The sequence below is a fragment of the Dasypus novemcinctus genome, chromosome 2 (assembly GCF_030445035.2).
Source record: "Dasypus novemcinctus isolate mDasNov1 chromosome 2, mDasNov1.1.hap2, whole genome shotgun sequence".
Lineage (NCBI taxonomy): Eukaryota > Metazoa > Chordata > Mammalia > Cingulata > Dasypodidae > Dasypus > Dasypus novemcinctus.
This window is the reverse complement of record NC_080674.1, coordinates 148,941,417-148,960,115: the sequence shown is the minus strand read 5'-3', so window position 1 is coordinate 148,960,115 and position 18,699 is coordinate 148,941,417. Positions and strand designations below refer to the sequence as shown.

The 18,699-nt window shown below is 37.5% G+C and overlaps 1 protein-coding gene and 1 non-coding gene across 9 annotated transcripts in view; one reads left to right on the top strand and one right to left on the bottom strand.

Annotated features, from left to right (window-relative positions):
• The window catches only part of LOC101426922 (protocadherin alpha-C2), a 220,423-nt gene that overhangs the window by 111,474 nt on the left and 90,250 nt on the right, over positions 1–18,699 (bottom strand). The window lies entirely within an intron of this gene.
• LOC111762115 (U6 spliceosomal RNA) lies at positions 11,337–11,448 on the top strand. The gene has a single exon (XR_002795314.1). It is a non-coding gene; the product is annotated as a U6 spliceosomal RNA (small nuclear RNA).

The window sequence follows — 18,699 nt, the reverse complement described above, 5'->3', positions numbered from 1 at the left end:
TAGACTAAAGTTTTCTATAGTAGTGGTACACAATGAGCTGCAAAACCAGACTCTGTTTGGATAAAAAAGATCTAGGAATGCAGGCTAAAAGTAGGATTCTCCAATAATCCTGTTTCTTAGCACAAAATAGAAGAGAAGGTGGTAATGAGTGTGATAAAAAGCAGATTCACTGTTACAGTATCTCATGAATGAACCTAAGAATGTGGCAAGGTGAAGAGACAACTCTGGATGACAAGCTGCCCTGCAGCTGCCAGTTCTCATCAGCTAAAGATATGTAAATGCTACAGTACAAACCACTCTATATCAAACACTAAAGAAGGAAATGTTTATGCTAGCCTGAGCACTACTGGCTCATCCATTCACAGTTTTCTCCGGCAAATGGCTGGTCTTGGAGGAACTCCTTTCAAAAAAGAGCCAATTTAGGGTTCACACAAAATATTTTGCAAGAAAGGAGGAAAAAATTAATGTGACAAATTACAGCTGAGAATACATACTGTAGTACTAGAAAAACCCAGTATAACTTAAATATTAAAGCACTGAACAGTACCTTATTTCAGAAAAATTCAATGTAGCTCTTCTCCACATGTCAGGAGACATGAAGAGCTACAGATTTAACATTGACTAGATTTAGCTCCACCAAAAATATATAACGATCCACTCCCTCGCTCATTATCTTCACTCACATCAGTCATCTGTACCTTCACATACTTACTACCCTCATCCTTATCACCCTAAGATTGCTTGGCCCAGGTATCATGCATGCCTTAAGATTAATCAATGAAGAAAAAAACTACTTTTCTGGACTTTTCTTAGAAATGTCACCCTGATGATTAACTTTCTTTGTTTCAACCGGTATAAAAGCTGTGAGAAAATCCCTTAATGAGTAGGCTGATGTGAGATTGTACATCTCCAGTCCCCCACTGCCGAATAAAGCCACTTTTCCTTCTTACGTTAGTTCAGTGTGCCTGTCTATTCTGCCATGCTAAGCGAATGAACCCAGTCGAGAACCCCCCAGCACCTCTTCAATACTTAAATATTTTTACACTGAGCTGATAAATGTTTGACTAGAGATCTCTAGTCAAAAAACTGACAAAACAATTTTAAATGGTCATCAGAGAATCAAGAACTCTAAACAAATAACAAAGTTTCAAGGAGAAAATGAAAAGGCCACAGAAGACCATGAAAAATTAGGTGCCATTGTTCATTTTTTAAATTTATTGAAGTACATCACTCACACAAACAATAAGTGTACAGTAACAATTGTGAACTTACAAAACAAACATATATAGCATCATACAGGACTCTCATCACTCACCCTACCACCAATACCTTGCATTGTTGTTAAACACTTTTAACTAATGATTAAAGAACATCCTCAAAATATTACTACTAACCAAAGTATTTTCCCCAACCCACCCTATTATTATTATTATTATTATCTTTGCATCATTTACATATGAACATACATAAATAATAAGCATACAGTAAAAGTTGTGGACTTAGCAAACATGCATAACATTACCCAAGGGTCCCATACATAAATCCTCCACCAACACCTTGCATTGTCATGAGACATTTGTACAGATTATAAGAGAATATTGTCAAAATCTTACTACCAATTATAGTCCTTATCTTACATTTGGGATATTTTTCCCCCAACCAAGCCTATTATTATTTTTTAAATATATTTTTATGACAGAAGTTGTAAACTTATAAAACAATCATGCAAAAGGGCAGAATTCCCAAACAACATCCATCTATCAACACACCACACTGTGGTGGAATAGTTGTTACGGAGAAAATTATATCATCTGATTGATACCACATCCATAGTGTACATTTGGCACATATTCTCCATACCATCCCATTATCAACAGAGTACATCTTTGACATAGATGCAAGCATATTACATTGTTACTGCTAACCAGAGTCCATAGGTCACTCCAGTTGTATTTTTCCCAAGCTTCTCCACATTCCCACCACCTGCAGTAGTGATGCACATTTACTCTGGCTCACAAAGGGCACTCTTGCATCTGTGACATCAACCGCAATTCTTATCTACCTCTTGGTTTACTGTGCTATTCAGTTCCTAGATTATTCTCTAACATTCTGTCAATTGGCATTTGCATCCCTAGACTGCCATTTTCAGCCACATCCCCATTTATAAACTAGCTGTTACTCACAATTTGTTACCATCCACTCTATACATTTCCACAATTTTACAGTAAAACTAATTAAAACTTCTACATACATTAAATATCAGTAGTCCATCTCAGTCCTCCTCTTACCTTCTTTAAGAATCCACCACCTATCACCAGGGCTTGAAGATATTTTCCTACAATTTCTTCAAGAAGCATTATGGTTCCTACTTTTATTTTTAGGTTTTTTGGGTTTTTTAAAAATTTATTGAAGTATATCATTCATACATAAACATACATAAACAATAAGTGTATAATAATAGCTGTGAACTTACATAACAAACATATATAACATCATTCAGGACTCTCAAAACTCACCCTACCACCAATAACTTGCACTGTTGTTAAACCTTTTTAACTAATGATTAAAGAGCATTGTCAAAATATGACTACTAAACAAAGTATTTTCCCCCAACCAATCCTATTATTATTATCTTTATATCATTTATATATGAACATACATAAACAATTAGGTGTATAGTAAAAGTTGTGAACTTACAAAGCAAACATGCATAACAGGAGTCCCATACATCAACCCTCCACCAACACCTTGCATTATCATGAGAAGTTTGTTATAAATTATCAAAGAATATTGTCAAAATCTTACTACTAATCATAGTCCTTATCTTACATTTGATGTGTTTTCCCCCCAATCCACACTATTAGTATTTTTTAAATATATTTTTTATGACAAAAGTTGCAAACTTATAAAACAATCATGCACATGTACAGAATTTGCAAACAACACCCCTCCATCGACACACCAGAATGTGGTATGTCATTTGCTACAGATTAAATAATATCATCTGATTGTTACCATGTCCATAATGTACATTTGGCTCACATTTTCCATACTGCCTCAGTACTAACACAGTACATTTTTCACATAGATGCAAAAATATTATATTATTACTACTAACCACAGTCCATAGGTCACTCCAGCTATATTTTTCCCATGCTTCTACACATTTCCAACATCCTGCAATAACGATATACATTTGCTCTAGCTAACAAAGGACACTCTTGCATCTGTACCATCAACCACAATTCTCATCCACCTCTTGGTTTACTGTGCTATCCAGTTTCTAGATTATTCTCTAGCATTCTGTCAACTGGCATTTTCATAATTAGACTAACATTTTCAGTCACATCCCCATTTATAAACTAGCTGTTACTCACTGTGTGTTACCATCCACTCTATCCATTTCCACATTTTTACAGTAAAGCTAATTAAAACTTCTACATACATTAAACATCAGTAGTCCACCTCAGTTCTCTCTTATCTCCTTTAAGAATCCACCACCTATCACCAGGTCTTGCAGATATTTTCCAAAAATTTCTTGTAGAAGTTTTATGGTTCTTGCTTTTTAGTTTTTTGATCCATTTTGAGTTAATTTTTGGATAAGGTGTGAGATAGGGGTCCTCTTTCCTTCTGTCAGCTATGGATATCCAATTCTTTCAGCACTATTTGTTGAATGGATTGTTCTGCCCGAGCTGTGTGAGTTTGACAGGCTAGTCAAAAATCACGTGACCATACTTGTGAGGATCTGTTTCTGAACCATAAGTTTGGTTCCATTGGTCTATAGTGTCTGTCTTTAGGCCAGTGCCATGCTGTTTTTACCATTATAGGTACGTATTATGATTTAACGTCTGGAGATGAGGGTTCACTTTTCCTTTTTATGATGTTTCTGGCTATTCAGGACTCCTTACCCTTCCAAATAAATTTAATAATTGTGTTTTCAATTTTTTCTTTAATGCTTGTGGAATTTTTATTGGGATTGCATTAAATCTGTATATCAATTTGAGTACAATTGACATCTTAATGATATTTAGTTTTCCAATCCATGAGCACGAACATTCTTCCGGTTATTTAGGGCTTTTTTTTCTATTTGTTTTAACATTGAGTTGCAGTTTTCTGAATACAAGTGCTTTACATCTTTGGTTAAGTTTATTCCTGACTATTTGAGTTTAATCTGTCATATTTTATTTTCACCACTCTTTTGGTTACTTTTATTGGTATAATCTTCATTTCTAGACTCTCTTCCAGGCCCCTCTCTCCTGTCTTTTCTTTTCAGGCTCTAGCATACCCTTTAGTATTTCCTGAAAATCTTGTCTCTTGCTTAGAAATTCTCTCAGTTTCCGTTTATCTATGAATATTCTAATCTTGCCCTCATTTTTGAAACACAGTCTTGCTGGATATAAGAGTCTCAGTTGGAAGCTTTTCTCTTGTAGTATCTTAAATATATCAGAACACTGTCTTCTTCCCTCCATGGTTTCTGGTGAGAAATCAGCACTTAATCTTATTGGATACCCCTTATACATTATACATTATGCATTGCTTTTCTCTTGCCATCCTCAGAATTCTTTGTCTTTGGCATTTGACATTCTGATTCATATGTGTCTCAGAGTTATTCTATTCAGATTTTTTTTGATGGGAGTACATTGTGCTTCTTGGACAGGGATATCTATGTCCTTTAATAGGGTTGAGAAATTTTCTACCATTATTTCTTAAAATATTCCTTCTGCCCCTTTTCCCTTCTATTTTCCTCTGGGACACCCATGATACATACGTTTGCATGTCTTTTGCTGTCATCATCAATAAATTTTTTAAAAATCATTGAAAGGGTATATATTCAGACTTCTGGTTTCAGCCCCAACAAGTAAAGAGCTTAGAACACATCACTCCTCTCCTTACAACAAGAAAAACCTGGAAAAACTGAAAATCAATAACTTCCTGGACCTATCAGGGAACTGAGTTTTCAGGGAAAACTGCCACCCTCAAATCTGGAGAGACAGGCAAATAAGAGTCACAGCCAAGATCTATTTACCTGAAAAAGAAGCTGCTGGAACCAGAAACTTCTGGATACCTTTGATGAACTGCTGGAGGCTGAGTGTGGACTAGCTTGAGAGTGAGAAACTCCTGAGGGTTAATCTTAGAGATGTCCTCACACTTTCGTGGGCTTTACCTTCAGGAACTCCACCCAGGTGCTTAAGGTGAATATCTAAGAAAGATTCCCTTGTAGTTTTGGTGAGGGGAAGAGTAATTCTTGCAAAATATGCTCCGAGTGTTCTCCAAAACAAAGGTCTTCTTTCAAGGGAGAAAGACTTTACCAGAGCCTTGACCCAGACGCATGGGGGAAGGGCATTTCTCTCACTCCAGACTTTCTATCTCATGAAAGAAGGGGAGAGATACATAAGAAGAAACACTTGTGAAGGTTACAGGCCAGAGACACAGACCCACTGTAAGACTGAGATTACCCATACCTTACCCCCACACCAACAAGTCTCCAATTTAATAATAGTGGATTGCAGCTGAAAGATCTGCAAGACACAGCCTCTCTCTAAAGTATAGTTAAGGAAGCCCTGAAGAAACAGGTAAGACATAAACAAGGACACTATAAGAATTTGAAGCTTCTGGCACCTATAGCTAAAGCAAACATTAAACAAAGCCCAACTTCTAGCCAGATTAATGTAAATCTTCATACTACATACCTATTACCTTAGTTCCTATTAGCCCTTACAACAATTCTGGTTTTTAACAAAAAATTAGAAGCTATGCACAAAGTCAAGAAAAAAACCGTCTGAAAAGACTAATAAGCATCAAACCAGACTCAAATATGAATTCCAATGATGTGGAATTATCAGACAAGGAATATATAATAACTGTGATTAATATGTTAAGACCTATAACGGAAAAAAATAGACAACATTCAAAAACATATGGGTAATGTAAGCAGAGACAGGAAATAATTAGGATCAAAAGGAAATGCTAGAGGGAAGCGAATTTGGCCCAATGGATAGGGCATCTGCCTACCACATGGGAGGTCCAAGGTTCAAACCCAGGGCCTCCTGACCCGTGTGATGAGCTGTATGATGAAATGGCCCACGCGCAGTGCTGATGCGCGCAATGAGTGCCAGAGGTGTCCCCCACATAGGGGAGCCCCAGGCACAAGGATTGTGCCCTGCAAGGACAGCCGCCCAGTACGAAAAAAGCACAGCCTGCCCAGGAATGGTCACACACACACAGAGCTGACACAGCAAGATGATGCAACAAAAAGAGACACAGATTCCAGGTGCCACTGACAAGAATACAAGCAGACACAGAGGAACATGCAGCTAATGGGCACAGAGAGCAGACAACTGTGGGGGGATGGGAGGGACGGGGAAGGGGAGAGAAATTTTTTAAAAAAAGGAAATGCTAGAAATAAAAAACTCTGTAATAGAAATGAAAAATGCCTTTAATGAATTCATCAATAGATTGGATATGTTCAAAGAAAGAATCAGTGAATTTGAATATATAGCAGTAGAAACTATCCATAACTGAAATGCAAATAATAAAAAAAAGAAATAAGTAAAAGAAAGGCCTTTTTTTTAAACTTCCTAACAGAACATCCAAGAACTGTGGGACAATTTCAAAAAACGTAACCAGATGGAAGCAGATATAACTCAACCACTTGGGCACCCACCTACCATATGGGAGGTCCCGGGTTTGGGTCCGATACCTCCTAAAAGAAGAGGAGCAGATGCTGCCTCCCACCACAACAGAGCTAGACTCCACTCCAGCCACAATGAGCAGAGGCCACAAGCCAGCAGACACCACAACCCACGGGAGTGGATATAGTTCAGTCCATTGGGCACTCACCCCTCATGTGGGAGGTCCTGGGTTTGGTTCCCAGTGCCTCCCAGAGAAGGCAAGCAAACAGAAAAGGGAACCATCTGGGGGAATAGGGTAGATAAATAAATAAATCTTAAAAAAAAAAAAAGACAGGTTCATTCTGCTAAAATTTTTTGAATATAACTAGAATACCAGAAGGAGAAGAAAAAAATAACCCAATTTTTAATGGGCAAACCATTTGAATAGACATTTCTCCAAAGAAAATATATGAATGGCCAATAAGCATATAAAAAGATATTCAACACAGCCATTAGGGAAATGCAAATCAAAACAACATGAGCTGCCATTTCTCACCCAGTAGAATGGCTACTGTTCAAAAAATAGAAAATAATAAGTGTTGGAGAGGATGTGGAGAATTAGAAATCTTCATTCTTCATTGGTGGGAAAGTAAAATGGTGCAGCTGCTGTGGAAAACAGTTTAGCCGTTCCTCCAAAAGTTATATATAGAATTATCATATGACCTGGCAATCCTGCTTCTAGCTATACACCCCCAAAGTATTGAAAGCAGGGACTCAAACGGATGTTTACACACAGATGTTCAAAACAGCATTATTCACCATTGCCAAAAGATGAGAGCAATTTCATTGTCCATCAAGTGATGAAGAGATAAACAAAATGTAGTATATACATACAATGGAATATTATTCAGCCACAAAAAGGAAGGAAGTTCTGAAACATGCTGACACCATGGATGAACCTTGAAGACATCATATTAAGTAAAATAAGCCAAACACAAAAGGACAAATATTGTATAATCTCACTGGTATCACATAATTAGAATAAGCAAATTCATAAAGTCAGAAACTAGAACAGAGGTACAGAGGCCAGGGTGGGAATAGGGAATAGGGAGTTAATGCTGAATTGGTACAGAGTTTCTGTTTGGAGTGATGGGAAAGTTTTGGTAATGAATGGTGGTGATGGTAGAGTAATATTGTGAATGTAATTAACAGCACCAAATTACATATTGAATGTGGCTAAAAAAGGAAACTTTAGGTTGTAAATTTGTTACTAGAATAAATTTAAAAGGAAAAAAACATAGGTTTGAATAACACAAAGAGTGAAACCTAATGTAAACAATGGACTACAGTTAGTAAAATTATAATAACATTGTTTCATCAATTGTAACAAAGCTATCATCCTAATGCAAAGCATTAATGAAAAGGAAACATGAGTGTGTGAGGGAGATATATGGAAACCTGTATTTTCTACATGATTTTTCTGTAAACCTACTTCTCTAATACAAAATAATTTCAAAAAGAGAGAGAAAATGGCAGAAGAAATATCTAAAGTAATAATGGCCAAGAACTTTCCAAAATTAATGACAGACACGAACCACAAATCCAGGCTAAGAGACATCAACACATGCATACAACACACACAGACACACCCTACATCTGGATACATCCTATTCATATGACAGAAAACTAAAGACAAAGAGAAATTCTTGAAAGAGGCCAGAGCCAAAAAAAAAAAAAAAGAAGCTTACCTATCAAGGAAAAAGCATAAGAAACACTGTGGACTTCTTGTCAGAAACTATGCAAGCAAAGAAGAGAGTGAAGTTTAATATTTAAAATGTTAAAAGAAAAAAAAACACCAAGAATTCTATATCAAGTAAAATTGTCATTTGAACGTGAAAGAGAGGAGGGGGAGTGGATGTAGCTCAGTGGGTGAAAGCCTGCCTCCCATGTTCCAGGTCCCAGGTTTAATTCCCTGTACCTCCTAAAAAGATGGTGAAAAAAAGGAGTTCTGCTTCCAGAATGACAGCTAGAGGAGCTCTGCCCCACCCACAGCAAAACAAGAATAACTAGTGAAAATTTTATTTTAAAAACAAGGATTAAAAGTCTTTGGAAGTTCTCCTAATGGGATACAGCAAAGAAAAAAACATTTATTAAAGAAAATCTACTAAAACTTGGTAAATACAGTGAAAGCCTGGCATTTGAATCAAAACCAGCTCCTTTAACATAACAGAGACTCCACTCCAAATAAGTGCAACAAAAAACATGGGATTCCCTCTCCCCCCATCTCCTTATCAAGGGCTACATTATCTTCCTGGGAGAGGTAGGTGCCAGCACTTTTCATCCTCCCCAGCTCCACGTTGCAGAGGGTAAATTCCAGGCAAGTGAAGACAGGAGGTCAGGAGCTCCCTGCTACCCAGCCCCCACTCACAGGGTGAAGGTTCTTCACCAAGCATAGCATGCTGACAATATTGGGCCCTGATCACCATTCTTAGGGTGGAGAGTCCACCCTAGGGGAAGCAAGCCAAAAAGACCAGAGGTTACCACCCCAACATAGTGCCCTGCTCCTAAAATAGGGGTGCCACTCGGAGGGAAGCCCACCACTGTCCTTGCCACAAGCTCCAGAGCCATGGCTCAGAGAGGTAGACCATAAAAGAGTTCCAAAGCTCTCTTCAAAAAACTGACTTTATTTGAAATAGAGTTTGAGAAATTTCAAGCCTAAGGGTGCTTTGATAAACAATGGAGGTTTTGGTAGCAAGAGGTTAAGAGGAGGCTAGTACCTTCAAAAGAAATACAAATTAACCATAGGCCAGCTAGTTTACCAGAGAAAACCTGGAGAATAGACAACCAAGAAGAGCTTTTCTGTGGGTCACAACGAAACTTAACATTGACCTAAAACACTACACCTGCCAAAAAGAACCAAATTTACTTGGATCTGTGGAGCACTTTCTGCTCTAGGGAATTGTCAAAAACAATGGAGCAGTCAGTCAGCAACTATGGAAGCCTAACCGTTCGGTGTGATAAGAGAAAGAGACAGTCAAAGAGAACATGGCAAAAACCAACAGAATCCCAGCATGATTGTGTGCATACCTAAGGCTCTGCCCTCAGAAGTTCAACATGACAGGTTTTACACAGCAGAGGAAAGAGACTTCCCTAAAAGGGTCCAGTCAGTCACTAAACACATAAACAAGCAAACAATAACAGGACCTGAGGTGGGTGGGCAGTATCCAGAGTTGCTACAATATACTATTTAAAATTTCTAGTTTTCAACAAAAATTTACAAGGCATGCAAAAAAACAAGCATGACCCATACACAGTGGGGAAAAGCAGGCAATAGAAATTACGTGTAAGAGGTACTAGATGTTGGATTTAGCAAAGACTTCAAAAATGCTATTACAAATATATTCAAAGAGCAAACAGAAACTAAAGAAGTAAATGTATGATGTTTCATCAAATAGACAATAATCAATTAAGATAAATGATTGAAAAGAACTGTGAAATTGGAATGATAAATGATTATATCGGCCATCTTGATTTGCTTGAGCTTCCATTTTATGCAGGGAATTCTAAAGAAGAAACAGGTTAACTGACACAAGCTGACATACAAATAATCCTTTGCAGAGCGGATAAAAAAAAAAACCTGTCCCACCCTGGGAGGAAGAACTCTAACAAAGAGTTCGATCAGATGCCAGCAAATTCTGATCTTCACCATGTGGTCACAATCTTACATCAACATTCTGCTTGCTAATTAACAAACTGGGCCTCAAGGACACCCTGCCCAAACAGCCCCGTAGCCCTATAGTCCCTGCAGGTCACAAAGCACATGTACTAACCATAAATCACATCCCCTTTATCCCTCCCCATTCTCCCAGCTGCTCCCCCAGCTCACCCCTTCCAGCAGAAAATTCTTTCAGTGCTGCTCCTGCAATAATGCAACTTTAGCTCAGTAAACTTACTCTGCACCCCATTTTTAAATCTGTTTTATTTTCAGCACAACAGAACCAAACAGAAATTCCAGAGATGAAAAGTACTTAACTAAAATAAAAAGTTTACTAGAAGGGCTCCATAGTAGTAGATTTTAACTAGAAGAAGAAAAATTAGCAAACTTTATTATGCAGTAGATTATGTAGTAAAGATAATGCAATCTGAATAACAGAGAGAAAAAGGAATGATGAAAAATGAACAGAGCCTCAGAGAAGTATGGGATATCTTTAAGTGCAATCAACATACACATAATGGGAGTACTGGAAGGAGAGGAAAGAAAGGAGGAAAAAAAATACTCAAAGAAAAAATGGCTGAAAACATCCAAAATTGAAAAAAAAAATCAATCTACACAGTCAAGAAGCTCAACAAAGATATCCACACGCAGACTCCTGATAGTAAAAGGGTTGAAAGCCAAAGAAGAAAAAGAGAAATACTGAAAGCAGCAAGAGAAAACAATCACTTAAAAAGGAACCCCAATAAGATTAGCACATGACTTCTCATCAGAAATAAGGGCAGCCAGGCAGTGAAATGAGTGCTGAAAGGAAAAAGCCTATCAATGACGAATCCCTGATCAGCAAAAATAAAGGCATTCCCAGATAAAGAACAAAAAAAAAAAGAGAATCTGTTCCTAGCAGATTCACTTTATAAGAAATACATAAAGGAAGTTCTTCAAGCTGAAAGCAAGTAGGACTTTTTCTACCTGTTCAAGTCTTAATTCAAAGCAGTAATTGAGACCATACGGTAGTGCTCACTTTGGCAGCACATATATTAAAACTGCAATCATACAGAGAAGATTAGCATGGCCCCTGCTATGCTAAACGATGACACACAAATTCGAGAAGCATTCCATATTTTTATGGGAATTCCCTATGTTTTTTATGTAACATTTATGTAATCTAAGTATGTTTTTAAAAAAATTAAAAATATGTTTTAAAAAGAATTAAGGGGGGTGGACTTGGCCCAATGGATAGGGTGTCTGCCTACCATATGGGAGGTCCGTGGCTCAAACCCGGGGCCTCCTTGACACGTGTGGAGCTGGCCCATGCGCAGTGCTGATGCGCGCAAGGAGTGCCCTGCCACCAGGGGTGTCCCCTGCGTAGGGGAGCCCCACGCGCAAGGAGTGCACCCTGTAAGGAGAGCCACTCAGCGGGAAAGAAAGTGCAGCCTTCCCAAGAATGGCGCTGCATACACGGAGAGCTGACACAGCAAGATGATGCAACAAGAGGAAACACAGATTCCCGGTGCCACCGATAAGGATAGAAGCGGACACAGAAGAACACACAGCGAATGGACACAGAGAGCAGACAACTGGGGGGGGGCGGGGAGAAGAGAAAAAAATAAATAAATCTTTTTTAAAAAAGAATTAAATACCAAATGATTTAAAAAAAAAAAAAAGACCATATGGTACTGGTGATATCAGCACTGCTACAAGACAAACAAGACAAAATGACTAGTAAAATCGAAAAGACCACCCAGAAATAGACCCAAAAGATACGGACACTAGAAATGTGACAGAAATTGCAAAATAAAACATTAAAGAAAAGAAAGATTTCCAAAAATGGTGCTGGGATAAAGTCTATCTATGTACTTGGAAAAAGCAAAATTGGACATCTACCTCATAGAAGGATTATTAAAAAATATATAAAAGTCAAAATCTTTTAGAATACAATATAGGAGAATATGCTCATGAGCTCAGGGTAGGCATGTACTTCTTAAACCAGAAACAAAAAAGCACCAACAATTTAAAAATAAAGGTATATAAATTAAAATACATTAAAATTATTAATTTCTGTTTATCAAAATAAACCATAAAGAGAAGGAAAATAAATATATATTATAGGAGAATACACTTGCAATGTATATAATGGACAAAGAATTTGATCCAGCAAATATAAAATGAACACCTAATAATCAATAAGAAAAATAGAAATTTTAATATACAAATGACCCCAAAAAATTTTTAAACACATTTTAAAAGCTGAATCTGACCAATATTTTTATTTTATTTTATTTTATTTAGAAGCACAGAGGATTGACTCTGGAACCTTGTACATGGGAAGCAGATGCTCAACCAACTGAAATACACCCACCCCCCTTGATCAAAAAATTTTAAACAAGTATTTCATAAAGCACGATTTCAAGTGGCCACTAAACATATGAAAAGATGTTCAAACTCGTTTCTAACCAGGGAAATGCATATTAAAACCACAACTTTTGGGGAATAGGAAGCTATAGCTTTAACGATGTATAGGGTTCCTATTTGGAATGATGGAAATGTTTTGGTAATGTATAGTGGTGATGGTAGCACAGCATTGTGAACACAATTAACAGCACTGAAACATATATTTGAATGTGATTAAAAGAAAAAATGTTAGATTGTATATATAGTAACAGAATAAAAAAATTTTTAACCCATGTAATTACACTTCACAGTGAACCCTAAGTTAAACCATGGACTTCAATTAATAGTACAAATATATGGGAAGTGGACTTGGCCCAGTGGTTAGGGCCTCCGTCTACCACATGGGAAGTCCACACTTCTAACCCCAGGCCTCCTTGACCCGTGTGCAGCTGGCCCATGCACAGTGCTGATGCACGCAAGGAGTGCCCTGCAACGCAGGGGTGTCCCCCACATAGGGGAGCCCCACGCTCAAGGAGTGCACCCCACAAGGAGAGCCGCCCAGCGCGAAAGAAAGTGCAGCCTGCCCAGGAACGGCGTTGTACACACAGAGAACTGACGCAGCAAGATGGCGCAACTAAAAGAGACACAGATTCCCATGCTGCTGAAAACAACAGAAGTGGACAAAAGAAAAAAGTAGTACAAATATAAAAATGTGCTATCATCAATTTTAACAAATGTTACACACCAATGGAAGGTGCTGATGGTGGGATGGTATATGGGAATCCTGTACTTTATACATGATTGTTATGTAAACCAACAATTTCTATAATAAATTTTAAAAAAAAACACAACTAAATATCACTAGGCATCTCCCAAACTTAAAACAAGTACTGGAGAAAAGGAAAATATTGGAGAAAAAGTAAAGCAACAGGAATTTTAACACACTGTAGGTGAAAATGAAAAAAATTAAACCACTTTAGAAGAGACTTTAATATTATCTAATAGAGTTGAAGGTATGTGTAACCTATAACCCAGCAATTCCAAAACTAGTTATATAATTTGAGAAATGCGTGCCATATGTATCAGGAGAAATATATAAGAAAGTTTATTTATAAAAGTACTAAATTAAGAAAAAACAAGATATCAAACAATAATTCTACATAAATTATTGCATATTAATTCAATGAGCTATTTTAAAGGAATGAAAAATAAATAAATTACAGATATATACCTCAGCATGGAAAAAAATCTTAAGAACATAGGTGAAATAACAAGACATAAGAGAGTACATATTGTAAAATTCCATTTATATAAGTTCAATAATAGGCAAAAAATAAGCTATCTGATGAAAGGAGATAATTATCACTACAGTCAGGAGAGTGATGACCTCTAGAAAGTTGAAAGGATTACGATAAGGTAGAAACCAACAGAGAGCATCTGGCATGCCAGAAATGTTCTACTTCTTTGAGGTTACAGGATGTTTGACTTATAAATATTTGTTAAACTATACATATGCATTTAAGAACTTTTCATTAAGCATGTATTTCACAGTCAAATATTAAAACAGAGATAACTGGGAAAATAAGTTACACATTATTTGGAAAACAATTACATTGAAACTTCCAAATTCATAAGAGGAAAGGCAATAAATATTAATTTACTCAAACTATCACAACCAAAGAAGAAGTAAGAATGAACAAAGTAAAATAACTAATAAACATGGAATTAAATGGAAGAAATATAATCAAGTATATCATATATTGTACTAAACTTGAATGATATAAATTCTCCTATTTAAAGATAGACATTACCATATTAACTCAAAAGAAAACAACGAACCAAAGTCCATATCTTACATTTGGTGTATTTGTGGTGGGATGATGTATGCGAGCCCTGTATGATGTTATGCATGTTTGTTTTGTAAGTTCACAACTTTTTCTATACACTTATTATGTATGTTCATGTATGAATGATATACTTCAATAAATTGTTTTTAAAATGAAAAAAGAGAAAAATCCAGTTACATGTTTCTATAAGAAATATACTTAACATAATGAATAAATGTTGCAAACATAATGACGGACACAGATAGCAAGGAAATTCAAATTTAAAATAGGCAGGTTTATCAATATTAATAACATGCTATATGGAATTTAAAGTTAAAGAAACAATCAGATAAGGCAATATTATAGAATGTTTGAAGATAATATATACAGTTCTGTTTTTTCCTTCCATCATAAACAATGAGAAAACTGAACAGGTTATATAAAGCACTGTTTTCAGACACTGGACAATAGGTAGAGAAGAACTGTAATTCCTGAGAGAAGGGAAACAAATGAGGTGAGCCCTAAAATTGCTCCAACAAAGAAGAATATAGGAGAAGAAGACACTGCACAGAGAGGGCAAGCTCTGAAGATCTACAGAAGAGTCCTTTCAATCTTTGGCTGAATACTAATATGCACAAGCAATGAATGAAATTCCACAAAGCCAGGGAAAGAACCACTGAAAAGAAGTAGACATAAAAATTCCCAGAGCACACACAGAGGTGAGAATATTTCCCATCCCCAGCAGTCAGAGAGGAGAGACCTCATAATACACAGGACATTGGGCAATGTTTGCAGAAGAGCATTACTTTAGTAGTGGGTCAAATTAATCCAAAAGTAAAAGTTGCTCTGGACTTAAACTAACGAAGTTTAAAATCAAGCCTTGAAAGGAACAGGTTGATGCCTAGTAACTTAACAGCATACTAGAATTCATTCCAAGACTCTTTAAAACAAGGTTTCTGAACAGTGGCACTATGGACATTTTGGCCTGGCTAATTTTTCCTCGTGTGGGCTGTCCTGTGCATTGGAGGGAGTTTGGCAGCTTCCCTGGCATCTATCCACTAGATGCCAGTAGCACTCCCTGAATTGTGACCATCAAAACCGTACTCAGACATTGCCAAATATCCTCCCTAGGGCCAAGTTTTCCCTGTTTAAGAACCACTGCTTTAAAGAAATACAGAAAAAAAAAAAAAAGTCAGCACCATACAGTATAAACTCACAATGTCTGACATCTGGTAAAAAATTATCAGTCATGGAAAGAAGCCAGAAAATATGACCCAGAGTAGAAAAATCAATAAATAGAAACAAATCCAGTAATGAAAAAGATGATTAAATTAGCAGACAAGGATGTTAAGATATCTATTATAAATATGCTTATAGGTTCAAGAGTGTATACAATTAATATTATCAGAAGATAAATAGAACAAAAATTTAAAAGACCCAAATGGAATCTTCTAGAGGTTAAAAAAAAGTACAATATATGAAATAAAAAATATACTGGTTGAGGTAAACAGCAAAATTGACACTATGTAAGTAAAACTCAGTAAACTTGAAAGCTTTGAAAAATATAGAAATGGAAACTATGCATAATGAAGTGCTGAGAGAAAAAAAAGATAGATAAAATGAACAGAGCATCAGTGAATGTGAGAAAATACCAACCAGTCTTATGTGTATAATTGGAACCTCAGAAAGTTGAGGAGAGAAGGAAAAATATTTGAGGAAATTATGGCTAAAATTTTTTGAAATTTGATGAAAATGATAACTCCACAGAGCCAACATTAACAAATCACAAACAGAATAAACACAAAGAAAACAAGGCGAAAGCACATCATTACCAAATTGTTAAAAACAGTGTAGCAGTTTGATATGGTTATAAATTACAAAAAAAAAAATAGATATTGGATTATGTTTGTAATCTAATCTGTACCTGGGCATGATTGAGTTATGAGTAGGGAGTTGAGTTCCCACCCCTTGGTGGGTGGGGACTCACAGATAAAAGGCATGGCAAAGGACAGAGTTGAGGGTTTCTAATGTTGGAGTTTTGATGTTGGAGTTTAAGACTTAAGCTGGAGCCCAGGGAAGTAAGCTCACAGAGGAAAGAGAAGCCAGCCCCAGGAAGAAAGGAACCTTGAACCCAGAGAGAAGCAAGACCCTGGAAGGGAAAACTCCAGAAAGCCTGAACCCTAGCAGCTGTCAGCAGCCATCTTGCTCCAACAAGTGAAAATAGACTTTGGTGAGGGAAGTAACTTATGCTTTATGGCCTAGTATCTGTAGGCTCCTACCCCAAATAAATACCCTTTATAAAAACCAACCAATTTCTGGTATTTTGTATCAACACCCCTTTGGCTGATTAATACAAACTGCTAAAAAGTACAATGTAATAGAAGCCACAGGGAGTAAAAAAAAGACACATGTATAGAGGAACAAAGATAAGAATGACAGCAATCTTTTCATCAAGAACTATGTAACCAGAAGACAATGGAGTGACTCCTTTAAAGTACTGAAAGAAAAAAGCTGTCAATCTATTCCCAGCAAAGTTTTTTTCTCAACAATGAAAGTGAAATAAAGATTTAGGGAAACGGACTATGGCCCAGTGGTTAGGGCGTCCGTCTACCATATGGGAGGTCCGCGGTTCAAACCCCGGGCCTCCTTGACCCGTGTGGAGCTGGCCATGCACAGCACTGATGCGCGCAAGGAGTGCCGTGCCACGCAAGGGTGTCCCCCACGTGGGGGAGCCCCACGCGCAAGGAGTGCGCCCGTGAGGAAAGCCGCCCAGCGTGAAAAAGAAAGAGCAGCCTGCCCAGGAATGGCGCCGCCCACACTTCCCGTGCCGCTGACGACAACAGAAGTGGACAAAGAAACAAGACGCAGCAAATAGACACCAAGAACAGACAACCAGGGGAGGGGGGGGGGGAATTAAATAAATAAATAAATCTTTAAAAAAAAAAAAGATTTAAAAATACAAACAAGGGAAGCAGTTGTGGCTCAACTGATAGAGCATCTGCCTACCATATGGAGGGTCCAGGTTCGATACCCAGGGCCTTCTGACCTGTGTGGTGAACTGGCCCACACTCAGTGCTGCTGTGCACAAGGAGTGCCATGCCACACAGGGGTGTCCCCCGCATAGGGATGCCCCATGTGCAAGGAGTGCACCCTGCAAGGATAGCCACCGCACGTGAAAAAAGCGCAGCCCACCCAGGAGTGGCACTGCATGCACGGAGAGCTGACGCAACAAAAAAGGCAACCATTTCCCAGTGCCACATGACAAGAATGCAAGCAGACACAGAAGAACACATAGTGAATGAACACAGAGAGCAGACAATGGTGGGGGGGATGGGGGAGAGAAATAAATAAAATAAATCTTTAAAAAATAATAATAAAATAAAACACAAACAAAAGCTGGATAAATTTATTGCCAGAAGATGTCCTCTATAAGAAATATTAAATAAAGTTCTTCAGGCAGAAAGAAAATTATACCATGTGTGGGTAAATATAAAAGATATTTTTTCTTCTTATAAATCCCTTAAAAATAATTTACAGACAAAATGGCAGCATAGAAAGTTTTACAGATCATTTCTTCCACCAGAAAAATGAATCAACTGGAAAAAAAGAAAAGAATGGAATTAACTAGGTGGTAACCCTGAAACCATGTTGGACATATGGAATAACTATAGGAGTTCCAGACAAAGGGAGAAGCTGCAGGAGCTCATCTTTTGTAAGTGAAAGCATGAACCAGCAACCAGACACTATCCCTTGGTCCCACAGGGGTAACTGGAAATGCAGACTGGGTTCAGGAAGCAGTTGGCTGGGACCTGGCCAGGCAGAGGAAAACCTCACTCTACAAAAGTTGGGGCCAAAGGCTGAGGTTGGTCTGTTGGATCCTTGAAGGACCAGTGCAGATGCTAGCCTTGGGTCTGGCCCTTTGGACAACAGCAGATGCTGACCTCCCATTAGCATCCAATGGGATGGAAAGCATCAATGCATCTTTTTTGTTAGTTTTATTTCATTTGTGTTTGAATGTTTCTTAATGTACCAGATCCCTGAGGACCAATATGTAGACTAGCCTGAATATGGGCCCTCTCAGTAGCAGCAGCTTCTAGTCTCACACCAGCATCTACTGGGAAGTAAAGAGCCAGTGCACTTTTTATTAGGTTGGGTTTTT